At 55.6% G+C, this 12829-nt stretch overlaps 1 long non-coding RNA gene across 4 annotated transcripts in view; it reads right to left on the bottom strand.

Annotated features, from left to right (window-relative positions):
* Window positions 1–2817: 2817 nt before the first annotated feature.
* Window positions 2818–12829, bottom strand: part of LOC144945205 (uncharacterized) — a 28801-nt gene continuing 18789 nt past the window's right edge. For all 4 annotated transcript variants that reach the window (XR_013639638.1, XR_013639635.1, XR_013639636.1 and 1 more), the window contains one exon: window positions 2818–6415. This is a non-coding gene — a long non-coding RNA (uncharacterized LOC144945205). The remainder of the gene's footprint in view (window positions 6416–12829) is intronic.

Below are 12829 nucleotides of genomic sequence, written 5' to 3'. Positions count from 1 at the left end.
CCGCCAGCCACTACGGCCCCGCCAGCCACTACGGCCCCGCCAGCCACTCCGGCCCCGCCAGCCACTACGGCCCCGCCAGCCACTACGGCCCCGCCAGCCACTACGGCCCCGCCAGCCACTACGGCCCCGCCAGCCACTCCGGCCCCGCCAGCCACTACGGCCCCGCCAGCCACTACGGCCCCGCCAGCCACTACGGCCCCGCCAGCCACTACGGCCCCGCCAGCCACTACGGCCCCGCCAGCCACTCCCGCCCCGCCAGCCACTACGGCCCCGCCAGCCACTACGGCCCCGCCAGCCACTACGGCCCCGCCAGCCACTACAGTCCCGCCAGCCACTATGGCCCCGCCAGCCACTACAGCCCGCCAGCCACTACGGCCCCGCCAGCCACTACGGACCCGCCAGCCACTACAGCCCCGCCAGCCACTACGGCCCCGCCAGCCACTACGGCCCCGCCAGCCACTACGGCCCCGCCAGCCACTACGGCCCCGCCAGCCACTATGGCCCCGCCAGCCACTACAGCCCCGCAAGCCACTCCCGCCCCGTCAGCCACTACGGCCCCGCCAGCCACTACAGCCCCGCCAGCCACTACAGCCCCGCCAGCCACTCTCGCCCCGCCAGCCACTACGGCCCCGCCAGCCACTACGGCCCCGCCAGCCACTACGGCCCCGCCAGCCACTACGGCCCCGCCAGCCACTACAGCCCCGCCAGCCACTACGGCCCCGCCAGCCACTACGGCCCCGCCAGCCACTACAGCCCCGCCAGCCACTCCCGCCCCGCCAGCCACTACAGCCCCGCCAGCCACTACAGCCCCGCCAGCCACTACGGCCCCGCCAGCCACGGGCCGGCTCTGATGGGGGCGGTGGGCAGCTGGCGAGGGGGCCGCGTGCGGAGATTCCCCTCGTCCGTGGGGGGCTGTCCTCGTCAGCGACCCGCCCGGCACACCACATCCAGTGTATATTCTGGCTAGGACTGTGGCTACTGCTCACGTGCCACCCACTCCAGTCTACAGTCTCCCCGCGGCCTGGAAACTATTCAGTGAGAGATGAATCCCTTGGGGGGCGGGGGGGGGCGGCGTGTGAATGTTTGACGCCCCTCGTCTCCTGTAACCACGGGCGTCCATTCCCCTGATACGCAGGGGCTGAAGCGCTAACTTCACGATCTAACACGATGTTTGTTCCTGGGTACTAATAAGTGTCATTTTATTTATTGCTTATGCATAAAGAGTACAGAAAATGGCTTTTATTCCCCACAAACTTTGATTTTGTGACCAGGACTTTATGTGAAAGAAAGACACAAATGCACACCACGTTGTCTCATTGAACATCGGTACATTTCAAAATATCACTGTCCTGGTCACAAAAGCAAAGTTCGTGGAGAATAATAGCCATTTTCTGTACTTTTGAGGCATGAGTAATTAGGAAATACCACTCGCTACCCAGGAACATTTTCTTTTTGTTACACAGCGAAGTCGCTCGCCCTTCTAGGGGCTGGGGCTCGTGGGCAGCCGGGCAGCGGCGGTGGTGGCGGTGGTGGCGGCGGCGGTGGTGGTGGCGGCGGTGGTGGTGGTAATGGCAGTGGTGGCGGTGGCAGTGATGGCGGTGGTGGCAGTGGTGGTGGCGGTGGTGGCGGTGGTGGTGGCAGTGGTGGCAGTGGTGGTGGCAGTCGTAGTGGCGGTGTTGGCCGCCACGCCGCTGCTGCACGTGGCCTGTCACCCAGCACCGTGGTGGCAACAGCAGCGAGGGGTAGGTGGAACGCGCACAGATGGTGTGAAACTTCCCTTCTGCCGGCCGTGGGAGGGCGTCGAGGAGGTGCCGCGCCCTGCCTGGCTCGCCACGAGAAGGCAGCACAGCGGCGCGTGGACTAATCGCCACCTGTTTCCGTCTGTACGGGGATAGAACGTCGCTCCCTGGCGCAAGGCGTGGGGGTTTCTCCGGGCGCTCCGGTCTCCTCCCCACGTGAATAATAAACACAACTCATCAGTCATTGCCTCGAAACATTTGAAATTTAAAAAAACCACAATGCAGCGGCAGGACCCTCCTGGGAAAAGAAGAGTCACACGACTCAGCGTGGCTCTCCTCCATAGTGAATAGAATATCGTGTGTAATTTAGTAATCACATCGCACGGTCGTGAGACGTCGTGGTGGCGGCTTCGGGGACGAGGCCTCCATCCAGCAGTGGCTCGGCCCCTGGACGATGGTGATGGAGCGAGTCGACAATTCGCATCCTTCTCACGCGCTGCCTCCGACTCGGTGGGGAGCGGTGGCGCAGTGGTTAGCACTGCACCGCGTTCGAGAGTTCGATTGGCAGACGAGGCGGCTACAGGGGGGTGCTCCTCACTTCTGGTCAATCGCTTCCTGTGTCCCCTGCTTCACGAATCTATAAAACTCTCAAACGATTTGTGTGTTTTTGTATTTTACCAGGTAAGGCCCCACTGAGTTGGGTATCTCTTTTTAAGAAGCGACCTTGGCCTCCCAAATGATAGCTCAGCGAAGAGGCGTCTCATCATCGCGTGTGAATGTAAAGCAGCAGCCAAAGACTCTACACGCGTGGTGATGTTGATTCTCAACGTGGAGGGGAAACCCGGAGGACCCGGAGAGAGAAATCCACACGACCACGGGGAGAGAGAGAAAGAGACGCGCAGACTCCAATCAAACAGCAGGCGTCAGGGTCGGGAACGAACCCACGACCTCCTGCACACCAGGCGAGGTTGTTAACATCTGCACCGACCAGCGCGGTGAAGTATGGCCACACTCCACCCCACGAGCAACACGATGCGACTGACGGTGTTCATCCAGCAGTGGATTGGCAAAACACGAATAGTGGGGGCGGTGTTTATTTATTAATTTAACACGAGTCCCCATGAGGCCGCAAGTCCCTCTCGGGCAAGGGAGACCTGGGACCCACGCACAGACAAATTGTACAACGACAGAGCATCAACATCACAATATCACAGGTGAGCGCTAACATAACATTTGCATACGCTTCATAATCACCACTATACGTAATGTAATACACACGTTCGTATTGTTTCACAACTTTACACTCGCCGCTTAAGCAACCTTCAGTACATATTCAATAACGTCATTGTTTAAACGCGAACTTTCAGTGGTAACACAGCAATTAAACTCGGTCCAACTACAGTATCACACACACGTGTGCGTGCGTGTGTCTGGGGTGCGGTAGTGTAGCGGTTAGCGCTGCGCTGCGAACCCGACCATCCGAAGTTCGATTCCAGCTCACCGCCACCAACGCCAGTGGTGACGATTATCTGAACCGGTTCTGTTCCTCCCCTAGGTCGACTCAGCCTCAAATGAGTGCGTTGTGTAAACATCGGCATTGGGGAAGGCAAAGGCGGCCACCCACCACTCCCTCGTGTGCCGCAGTGCCGGCCTTCATAGGCGCTGCTCGCGAACAGCACTTGCCCCAACAGTCTGTTAGAGGCTATAGGGGGGCTCTTTGTCTTTGTGTGCACACCTCTCCACACACCCGGCGATCCGGGTTTGCTTGCAGGCCACGCGTCAAATCTGAGCTGGTCCGAAGCCACCCCTCCCCCCTAGGTCCTGGCGCATGGGTGAACATCGGCACTGGGGATACAAAGGCGGCCGGGCGCGCGGCGTGGTCCAGTGGTGACGCCCGGTCGCTTCCCGACTCGGGTGCCTCTCTGTGTGTTGTCTGTGTGTTGTCTGTATGTTGTGTGTTGTGTGTATGTTGTGTATGTTCTGTGTTGTCTGTATGTTGTGTGTATGTTGTGTGTATGTTCTGTATGTTGTGTGTATGTTCTGTATGTTGTGTGTTGTATGTTGTGTGTGTTGTGTGTTCTGTGTGTTGTCTGTATGTTGTGTGTAGTGTGTGTGTTGTCTGTATGTTGTGTGTTGTCTGTATGTTGTGTGTTGTCTGTATGTTCTGTGTGTATGTTATGTGTTGTGTATGTGTTGTCTGTATGTACTCCCCCGTGCCTGCATGCGTTTCCTCCATGCAACGTCACTTTGCATTGGCTAAGACACAACGATGCTGAACAGTCGCCTGCAGATCAACTCCACGGGGATCACACACCAACTAAACCAACTACAGCAGCATCGCCCATCACCCCCCCTCCTACTGCCAACGCATGGCAGGACCCCCCCCCCTGCCCAACACGTCTCGAGCCTCTGGCTTTGCCGGGGTAAACGAACAAAATGACACCGACGCACACAAACATCGCGACATCGATCTTGTATCCAGCGCACTCCTCCCCCTCGTCGTCGTCTTCACCCCCCACCCACCCCGCGTGCAGAGAGAGGCCGGCGACCTCAGCTCTTCAACTGGCAGCTTTAGGCTCTCGAGAGAAGCGACGTAAAGACCTGCCGGTGGAGAGCGCGTGTAGCACGGCCAGAGAGCGCTGGGCGGGGGGCACTGGTTTGGGGGGTCCAGATGGAATTGAGGAGGCCGGTCCCAGCAGCAGCTGCTGCGTTGTTGTCGAGGGGGGCAGGCAGGCGGCGGGGGGGGGGGGGGCGGACCCCCACTCCACTAACCAAGACAGAGGTGGTTGTCCATGAACCACTATCACCACTACCACCATCACCACTACCACCATCACCACTACCACCATCACCACTACCACCATCAACACTACCACCATCAATCGGGAAACACGAGCCGTCAGTCACCAACACCGACTGGACATCTGCACAAACGAAAAAAGCTTCACAGCTCATCGTGTTCCTGCAGCCTAAAATAAAGATTCTGATGAAGATTTTGAACACGAACAACAAAAATGAACATGACATGACCGAGTTCTCGCCGCTATGCCCGAGGGTTGCTTCCGCCTGCAACGCCACCCAATACTGTTGGGCAGTAAGTCTGCCCTCCAGGGCAGACTTACTGCCCAACACGTGTCGAGCACTCTCCGCCATCCCGCGGTGTGTGCCACCACCTCGCCTCGTTCGTTCGTCCTTTCAACGATCGGCGGCCACGATCGATCCACTGCCGGACGAAGGCCTCTCTGCACGCCGAGGTTGTTGTGACCGCGAGCGGTTTGGCCGCCCCGTGTCGGCGTGTGGGTGGTTGGCTACAGCGGTGGAGGGCCCCAGGGCCGGCTCAGAGTTCGCTCGCCGCTGGGCGATAGCCACGGCCGGGAGTCCAACTCGGGGGAGCTGGGTTCCTCGTGCGGTGCCAACCACTGTGCTGCCGCAACCACTTCCCCCCCCCCACCCATCCCCCCACCAAATACATTCTTACATTCTTTTTAGAGGCAAATTGTAAACATGGTTCGCACTGCTTAGTCATGCAATCGTGTTTGCATTCGACTCGTATATCCTTGCCTTTTTGCATATTAGTGAAAAAGTCAGCGTATACAGTATCTGTTTAACGTTAATGTTTATGTCAATAAATTTTGTAACTAATCTACCCCAGCCGACTTGCACCGCTATATAATTCAATGTTCAACTTCGATTTATCGCAGATTTATGTTTCTTGCAATATTGTCGATTTCCCACGGTGACACGGTTGTTTCCACTCCGATTTCTTTTTGCCGCATTGCTCTGCTTTGTTTTGCCGCCGTAACGTTTGGTGACCCAGGGCTGTACGCATGTCGAATTTCTTTCACACCGTACGTAGCCAAACGTGCTAATCTGAGGTGTGGGGGAAGTACAACCAGATAAACACAAAAAGCAGTTCTACAGCAATGAGTTCAATCTGGATATAAAAGTGGACAGCTCCAGTGGCTTCCTAATATCGGAAGAGCATTCCAGACGGCCGCAGAAACGCATCTGAAAGCGCACAATGCAGTTGGATGTTTAGACAAGAAAAACAGGTCACTCCTGTCCTGTACTCTTATCGAGTTCTCACCACCTGGTTACACAAACCCACGTTGAATCGTGAAGGACCCTGACGCCCGCTGCTGTATATTTGGAGTTTGCGGTCTCTTTCTCCCCGTGGTCGCATGGATTTTTCTCCGGGTCCTCCGGTTTGTCCCCCCACATTTATAAATGTGCGCTTAGAGTTTTTGGCTCCCGCTATAAATTTCAACGCGATAAGCCACTTCGTTATCACTTGTGGCCAAGTCTCTTCCGAAAGACGAGCTACATATCTCAGTGGGCCTTACCTGGTAAGAAACTAAGAATTGTTAAGTCATAGTTTAGTTCATCTGATGGGGCCCAAGTGTAGCCATTTCGCAGCCTGTGTTTGCCTTGCGGCCTCCGGCTTGTGGGACATCTGCCCTGGTGAAATAGATCGACTGAAAACACAAACAACACAACAACAACGGCACCACGACGACGACGACGATGCTGCAATACGTAGGGAGGCCGCGCTGTACGGAGGCGGCTGTGGGCCGCCACGGGGGTCTTGTGCGGTGCCGCCGAGTAGCCCACGACGATTCCGCGAGCGCTCCGGTCCTCATGCGTCCCGCCAACCCCCGCACGCGGTCACGTCCCACCTACGTACGCAGAAACACACACGCGGGCACGGGTTAATGACAGACGTGCACACTGCTGAGAAGGCTCGAGTGGGGCCTGGGCAGCGTCGTGGCCAATAGCGGCGATGGTGGCCGATGGTGGCCGATGGTGTGGAATAATAACGGAGTGGCGGACAAGGGATGGAACGCGTCCAAAGGGGTTCTCGTCCAGCGAGGAGACGGATTGCGAAATCGGTTTGGCGCGAAGCGGACGCCGCGTGGATCGTCACGTCATGGGATCGCGAGAGGTGGCAGCGACGGCTTGGGAAGGAGGCCTCCATCCAGCAGTGGAATGACCATAGCTTGTGGTGGTAGTGACGATGGTGGTGGCTGATGACCGTGCGCAGTTCACACGTGTAAACGCATGCGACGCAGATATCCACAAGGCAGTCCGCACAGAGTGGAGCGGCGGTGTCGGGTTGTTGTCCTTCCCCCGCACCTCCGATTAGCACAGTTGACTACGTACGGTGCGAAAGAAGATCAACAAACTAAAACTAGTTAATTAAAACGATTTTCATTCGAACGGTCATATAAACACGCGCATCAACTAAACTCTACTATATTTATTTTACCAGGAAAGGTCCACTGAGCTATGTAGAGCTCTTTTTCAGAAGCAATCTGGCCACAAATGACAGCTCAACAAATTGGCCTATCATGTGGGAATTGATCGAAACCAAATTACTCTAAAACGCACGTTGATTCTAAACGTGGAGGATAAATCCAGAGGATCCAGGGAATAATCCACGTACCCACGGGGAGAGAGACAAGCAAACTTCAAATATACAGCAGGCGTCAGGGTTAACATCTCACCACATAACGCAGAGGTTAAACGTGTCATCTGCGCGAAGCAGTGTGTCACGTGGGAGCTCGCCGTGGCAGCGAGAACGCACAGAAGTTGCTGCCACTGCATTCACGGGCTAGGAACGCAGTGGGCTCTGAACACAGTCATCTGACTCCAGGACCACGGCTCATATCAGCGGCCAACATCGCATCTGAACCAGACCCGGGCACCGCCGCCACCATCGCCACCCACCCACATCGGCCAGCGTGGTGAAGCGTGGGGCAGGCATTTGTCGAGCAGTCGATTGTCAAGTGTATCTTTCATTAACGGCCCGCGTACATCGCCACGTTTGTGTGTCCGTGTCCGTGCACGGCTCATTCTTCAATCCATTGCTGAACCAGGGTCTCCCCACGCCAGACAGATCACGGTGGGTTTATTCGAACATACTTCACCACGCTGCTCAGTGCGGGTTGTCGCAGGCATTAAGCATGGGGGAGGCAGCACAGGAGTGCAGTACAACAGTGGATGTAGCCGCACTGCCCTCTGCTGCGAGCCGCGTAGCGCCTGTGGACGTCTGCGCTGCGCATGGCAGTCGTCCAACATCCCAGGACTTCTGGGATGCGACAAAGATGGGGCACGCTGCGGATAACTTGGCCAAAATTCAAACACACAGCCCACACACACACAGCCTACAACAGGGCTCGGCAACCAAAGCAACAGGAATTCTGTTGAAAAAAAACCCCTCCACACAACTCAATATTCCAAGAGCCGCCTATTGCACGTGAATTATAACGAGGCCGCGGTGCTGGATAAGTTCACGGTCACGAACGCAGCAGTCCCTTTCGAGGGAGCCGCAGGTTGCCCCCACCTACCGCCCCCCCCCCCGACTCGCGCCCACGCCCCCCCCCGCCCCCCCCCCCGACTCGCGTCAAACGACCAGGCAGCAGCAGCAGCGGCAGCAGCAGCAGCGGCGCGTGATGGTGCGTGATGGTGCGGGGAGAGGCGCGCGATGTGGCAACGTCGCCCTTTGCTCCGCAGGGGGAGGGTCACGGAGCGGCCATGGGGGGGGGGGGGGGAGACGAACCATGAACACAGCTGGGCTGGGTTCACTCTCACAGCTGGGCTGGGTTCACTCTCTCACAGCTGGGCTGGGTTCACAGCTGTGCTGAGTTCACACTCTCACCGCTGGGCTGGGCTCACTCTCTCACCGCTGGGCTGGGTTCACAGCTGGGCTGGGTTTACACTCTCACAGCTGGGCTGGGTTCACACTCTCACAGCTGGGCTGGGCTCACAGCTGGGCTGGGTTCACACTCTCACAGCTGGGCTGGGTTCACAGCTGGACTGGGTTCACTCTCTCACAGCTGGGCTGGGTTCACTCTCTCACAGCTGGGCTGGGTTCACTCTCTCACAGCTGGGCTGGGTTCACAGCTGGGCTGGGTTCACACTCTCACAGCTGGGCTGGGTTCACAGCTGGGCTGGGTTTACACTCACAGCTGGGCTGGGTTCACTCTCTCACAGCTGAGCTGGGTTCACACTCTCACAGCTGGGCTGGGCTCACAGCTGGGCTGGATTCACACTCTCACAGCTGGGCTGGGTTCACAGCTGGGCTGGGTTCACACTCTCACAGCTGGGCTGGGTTCACACTCACAGCTGGGCTGGGTTCACAGCTGGGCTGGGTTCACAGCTGGGCTGTGGGTTCACTCTCTCACAGCTGGGCTGGGCTCACAGCTGGGCTGGGTTCACACTCTCACAGCTGGGCTGGGTTCACTCTCTCACAGCTGGGCTGGGTTCACAGCTGGGCTGGGTTCACTCTCTCACAGCTGGGCTGGGTTCACACTCTCACAGCTGGGCTGGGTTCACACTCTCACAGCTGGGCTGGGTTCACACTCTCACAGCTGGGCTGGGTTCACACTCTCACAGCTGGGCTGGGTTCACACTCTCACAGCTGGGCTGGGTTCACACTCTCACAGCTGGGCTGGGTTCACACTCTCACAGCTGGGCTGGGTTCACACTCTCACAGCTGGGCTGGGTTCACACTCTCACAGCTGGGCTGGGTTCACACTCTCACAGCTGGGCTGGGTTCACAGCTGGGCTGGGTTCACACTCTCACAGCTGGGCTGGGATCACTCTCTCACAGCTGGGCTGGGTTCACTCTCTCACAGCTGGGCTGGGTTCACTCTCACAGCTGGGCTGGGTTCACTCTCTCACAGCTGGGCTGGGCTCACACTCTCACAGCTGGGCTGGGTTCACTCTCTCACAGCTGGGCTGGGCTCACACTCGCACAGCTGGGCTGGGTTCACTCTCTCACAGCTGGGCTGGGTTCAAACTCTCACAGCTGGGCTGGGTTCACACTCTCACAGCTGGGCTGGGTTCACTCTCTCACAGCTGGGCTGGGTTCACTCTCACAGCTGGGCTGGGTTCACTCTCTCACAGCTGGGCTGGGCTCACACTCTCACAGCTGGGCTGGGTTCACTCTCTCACAGCTGGGCTGGGCTCACACTCGCACAGCTGGGCTGGGTTCACTCTCTCACAGCTGGGCTGGGTTCAAACTCTCACAGCTGGGCTGGGTTCACACTCTCACAGCTGGGCTGGATTCACACTCTCACAGCTGGGCTGGGCTCATTCTCTCACAGCTGGGCTGGGCTCACTCTCTCACAGCTGGGCTGGGTTCACACTCTCACAGCTGGGCTGGGTTCACTCTCTCACAGCTGGGCTGGGTTCACACTCTCACAGCTGGGCTGGGTTCACACTCTCACAGCTGGGCTGGGCTCACTCTCTCACAGCTGGGCTGGGCTCACTCTCTCACAGCTGGGCTGGGTTCACTCTCTCACAGCTGGGCTGGGCTCACTCTCTCACAGCTGGGCTGGGTTCACACTCTCACAGCTGGGCTGGGTTCACTCTCTCACAGCTGGGCTGGGTTCACACTCTCACAGCTGGGCTGGGTTCACTCTCACAGCTGGGCTGGGTTCACAACTGGGCTGGGTTCACAGCTGGGCTGTGAGAGTGCTTTGGTCGTCTTTGGTGACTGGGGGTCACCGTGGCGAGTGAGGCTCCTGTCTCTCTCCCTCCCTCTGGTTGCTGGCCTGGCGTAGACATTCGAGTGGCCTCGCCGCGACCTCTGGATGGTGAATGCGTAATTAGAAGAGCTCGCTCGTGTCCCAACTCTCTGTACCCCGAGTTGGGTGTCACTCGTAAAGAAACCACGTAGTACTTGTGTGACACTGCGCGGTTGGGCGTGTCATTTACACGCAACCTGCATCAATATATCCTCACGCGATCACGGTTGTGAATTTGACTCGATATACGGAAGAAGCCCTCTTAACGACATCAATTGGTCTTCTTGGTTCTTTCGGTAAAGTCACGTAGAAGTGAAATGATAAAATAATAAAAATAAAACATAATAAAATAATTATCACGACGTTTCGGCCACAACGCAAGCAACCGTCCTCAGGTGAAGAACAGGTCTGTCGGAAAGGCAGCGTCTGAATGAACACCACCAGGCTTGGAGCGTATATTTAAGCTGGGTTGGAGGGGGAAGAGCGCCTTGACAAAGGAATTTGCATATCAAGAGGAATTTAGCATATTTATGGAAAATGCAGATATGGGATTAGTCACTACTTGTGGAATGCGTAGGAGGTGGGGGGGGGTCTCAAAGTCATATTATGCCCGTGCATTAATTGGTTCCACGAAATCGGCCGTAAAGTGATTTGGTCGTTAAGCGAGTAAACGAGGTTCACATCAAAGTCTCCATTCGTTCCGATTGCATAGGAAGTTACCACTTTTCACCCCAAAAACGTACGTTATAATATTTATAAACAATTGATTTAAATACATAAAGATACCAACATTATGAACACATAATATTAAGAGAAACAAGGTTATTTAATGCATTAATTCATATTTACTGTACCCACAACAGCCCCTCGTTAACAGGGGAATGGTTAAGAAAACAGATTGGGCTCTATGGAGGCACTAGAATACACTATACACTACACTATACACTACACACTACACTGTACACTACACTACACAATACACTACACACTACATTATACACTACCCTCTGGTTGCTGGCCACGATACACTACACACTGTAGTGTGTAGTGTATCGTGTAGTGTGTAGTTTATTATAGTGTAGTGTATAGTTTTGTGTAGTAAATAATAGTGTACAGTGTAGTGTAGTAAATTGTATTGTATAGTGTAGTATATAGTATAGTGTATAGTGTAGTGTCGTGTGTAGTATATAGTAGTGTATATTAGTGTATAGTGTAGTGGAGTAAATAGTAGTGTGTAGTGTAGTGCATAGTGTAGTGTAGTGCATAGTGTAGTAAATAGTAGTGTATAGTGTAGTGTGTATAGTGTAGTGTACAGTGTGTAGTGTATAGTGTAGTGTAGTCACTACACTATACACTACACACTGTACACTACACTATACACACTACACTATACACTACTTTATACTACACTACACATTGGGCTCTATGGAGGCCCGTCGTTAGCGATTAGTCAGGGGTTCGTTAACAGGGGTTCTACTCTATTTGAATCGTTTGATTTATTGAGACTAAAATGTGACTTTTACTCATAAAAAGATAACGTCTGCTGCTGCACGAAGACCCTCTGAAGGCGGGGTAGAGGAGGCAAGATCGGTGTCACTCGCCAGAGGTTAGCCGTGAGTGGGCGAGCTCCACACGCAGGTAACAGGGCCACCACCAACCCTCTTCAACTAACACACAGAGACTCACCTGCACCTGCACCGAACTTTGATTTTGTTTCCGGCGCTTCTTGCTCCCACATGTTCGCACCGTCTCGCTCGATTCGCCACAGTGAATCGAGATGTCAACTACCTCGCCTGGTATGCAGGAGGCCATGGGTTCGATCCCGACCCTGACGCTTGCTGTACGTTTGGAGTTTGCGTGTCTCTCTCTCTTCACGTGGACGCGTGGATTTTTATCCGAGTCCGCCGGTTTTTGCCTCCACGTTTAGAATCAACATCACGCGTTTCGTGTATTCGGCTGCTGCTAGAAATGTCCACGTGATAAGCCACTTCGTTGAGCTATCAATTGTGGCCAGGTCGCCTCTGCAAAAAGAGCTACACAGAGCTCAGTGAGCCTTAACTGGAATAAAATAAAATAAATAGTTGTCGTTATCGTCATGCGCCACCGCTCCCCACCATATCACGTGACGCACACACACACACGTGGAAACTCTCTCCCGAAATAATTCTGCTGACAATGTGGGTCACAGGTCACACTCACACAGACCACACTCTGCAGCCACGCGCCTCAGGCTCGCCTTGGTCCGGGAACAGGCTGCGAGCGAACTACGATTGAGGCCGGAAGAACACGCAGGGCTAAGTAATGTGGTCAGGACCGCGTGAGTACGGACTTAAAGTCTGAGTCGACCTAAGAGAAGCCCAAGCCAGGAATTAGAATCCAGTTGCCACGGGTGATGTGCGCACCACGAATTTTAGGCCAAGATGCTTCCCACACACACATCACACACACATCACACACACACATTGACAAATATCCCCCTATAGCGTTAACAGATTGTTGGGGCAAGTGATGTTAGCGAGCACCTACGAAGGCCGGCAGGGCACACGAGGGGGTGGGTCG

This window comes from Lampetra fluviatilis, chromosome 37 (assembly GCF_964198595.1).
Source record: "Lampetra fluviatilis chromosome 37, kcLamFluv1.1, whole genome shotgun sequence".
Classification (NCBI taxonomy): domain Eukaryota; kingdom Metazoa; phylum Chordata; class Hyperoartia; order Petromyzontiformes; family Petromyzontidae; genus Lampetra; species Lampetra fluviatilis.
Note: the sequence above shows the minus strand (reverse complement) of the source record. Positions and strands in the feature narration are given on the sequence as shown.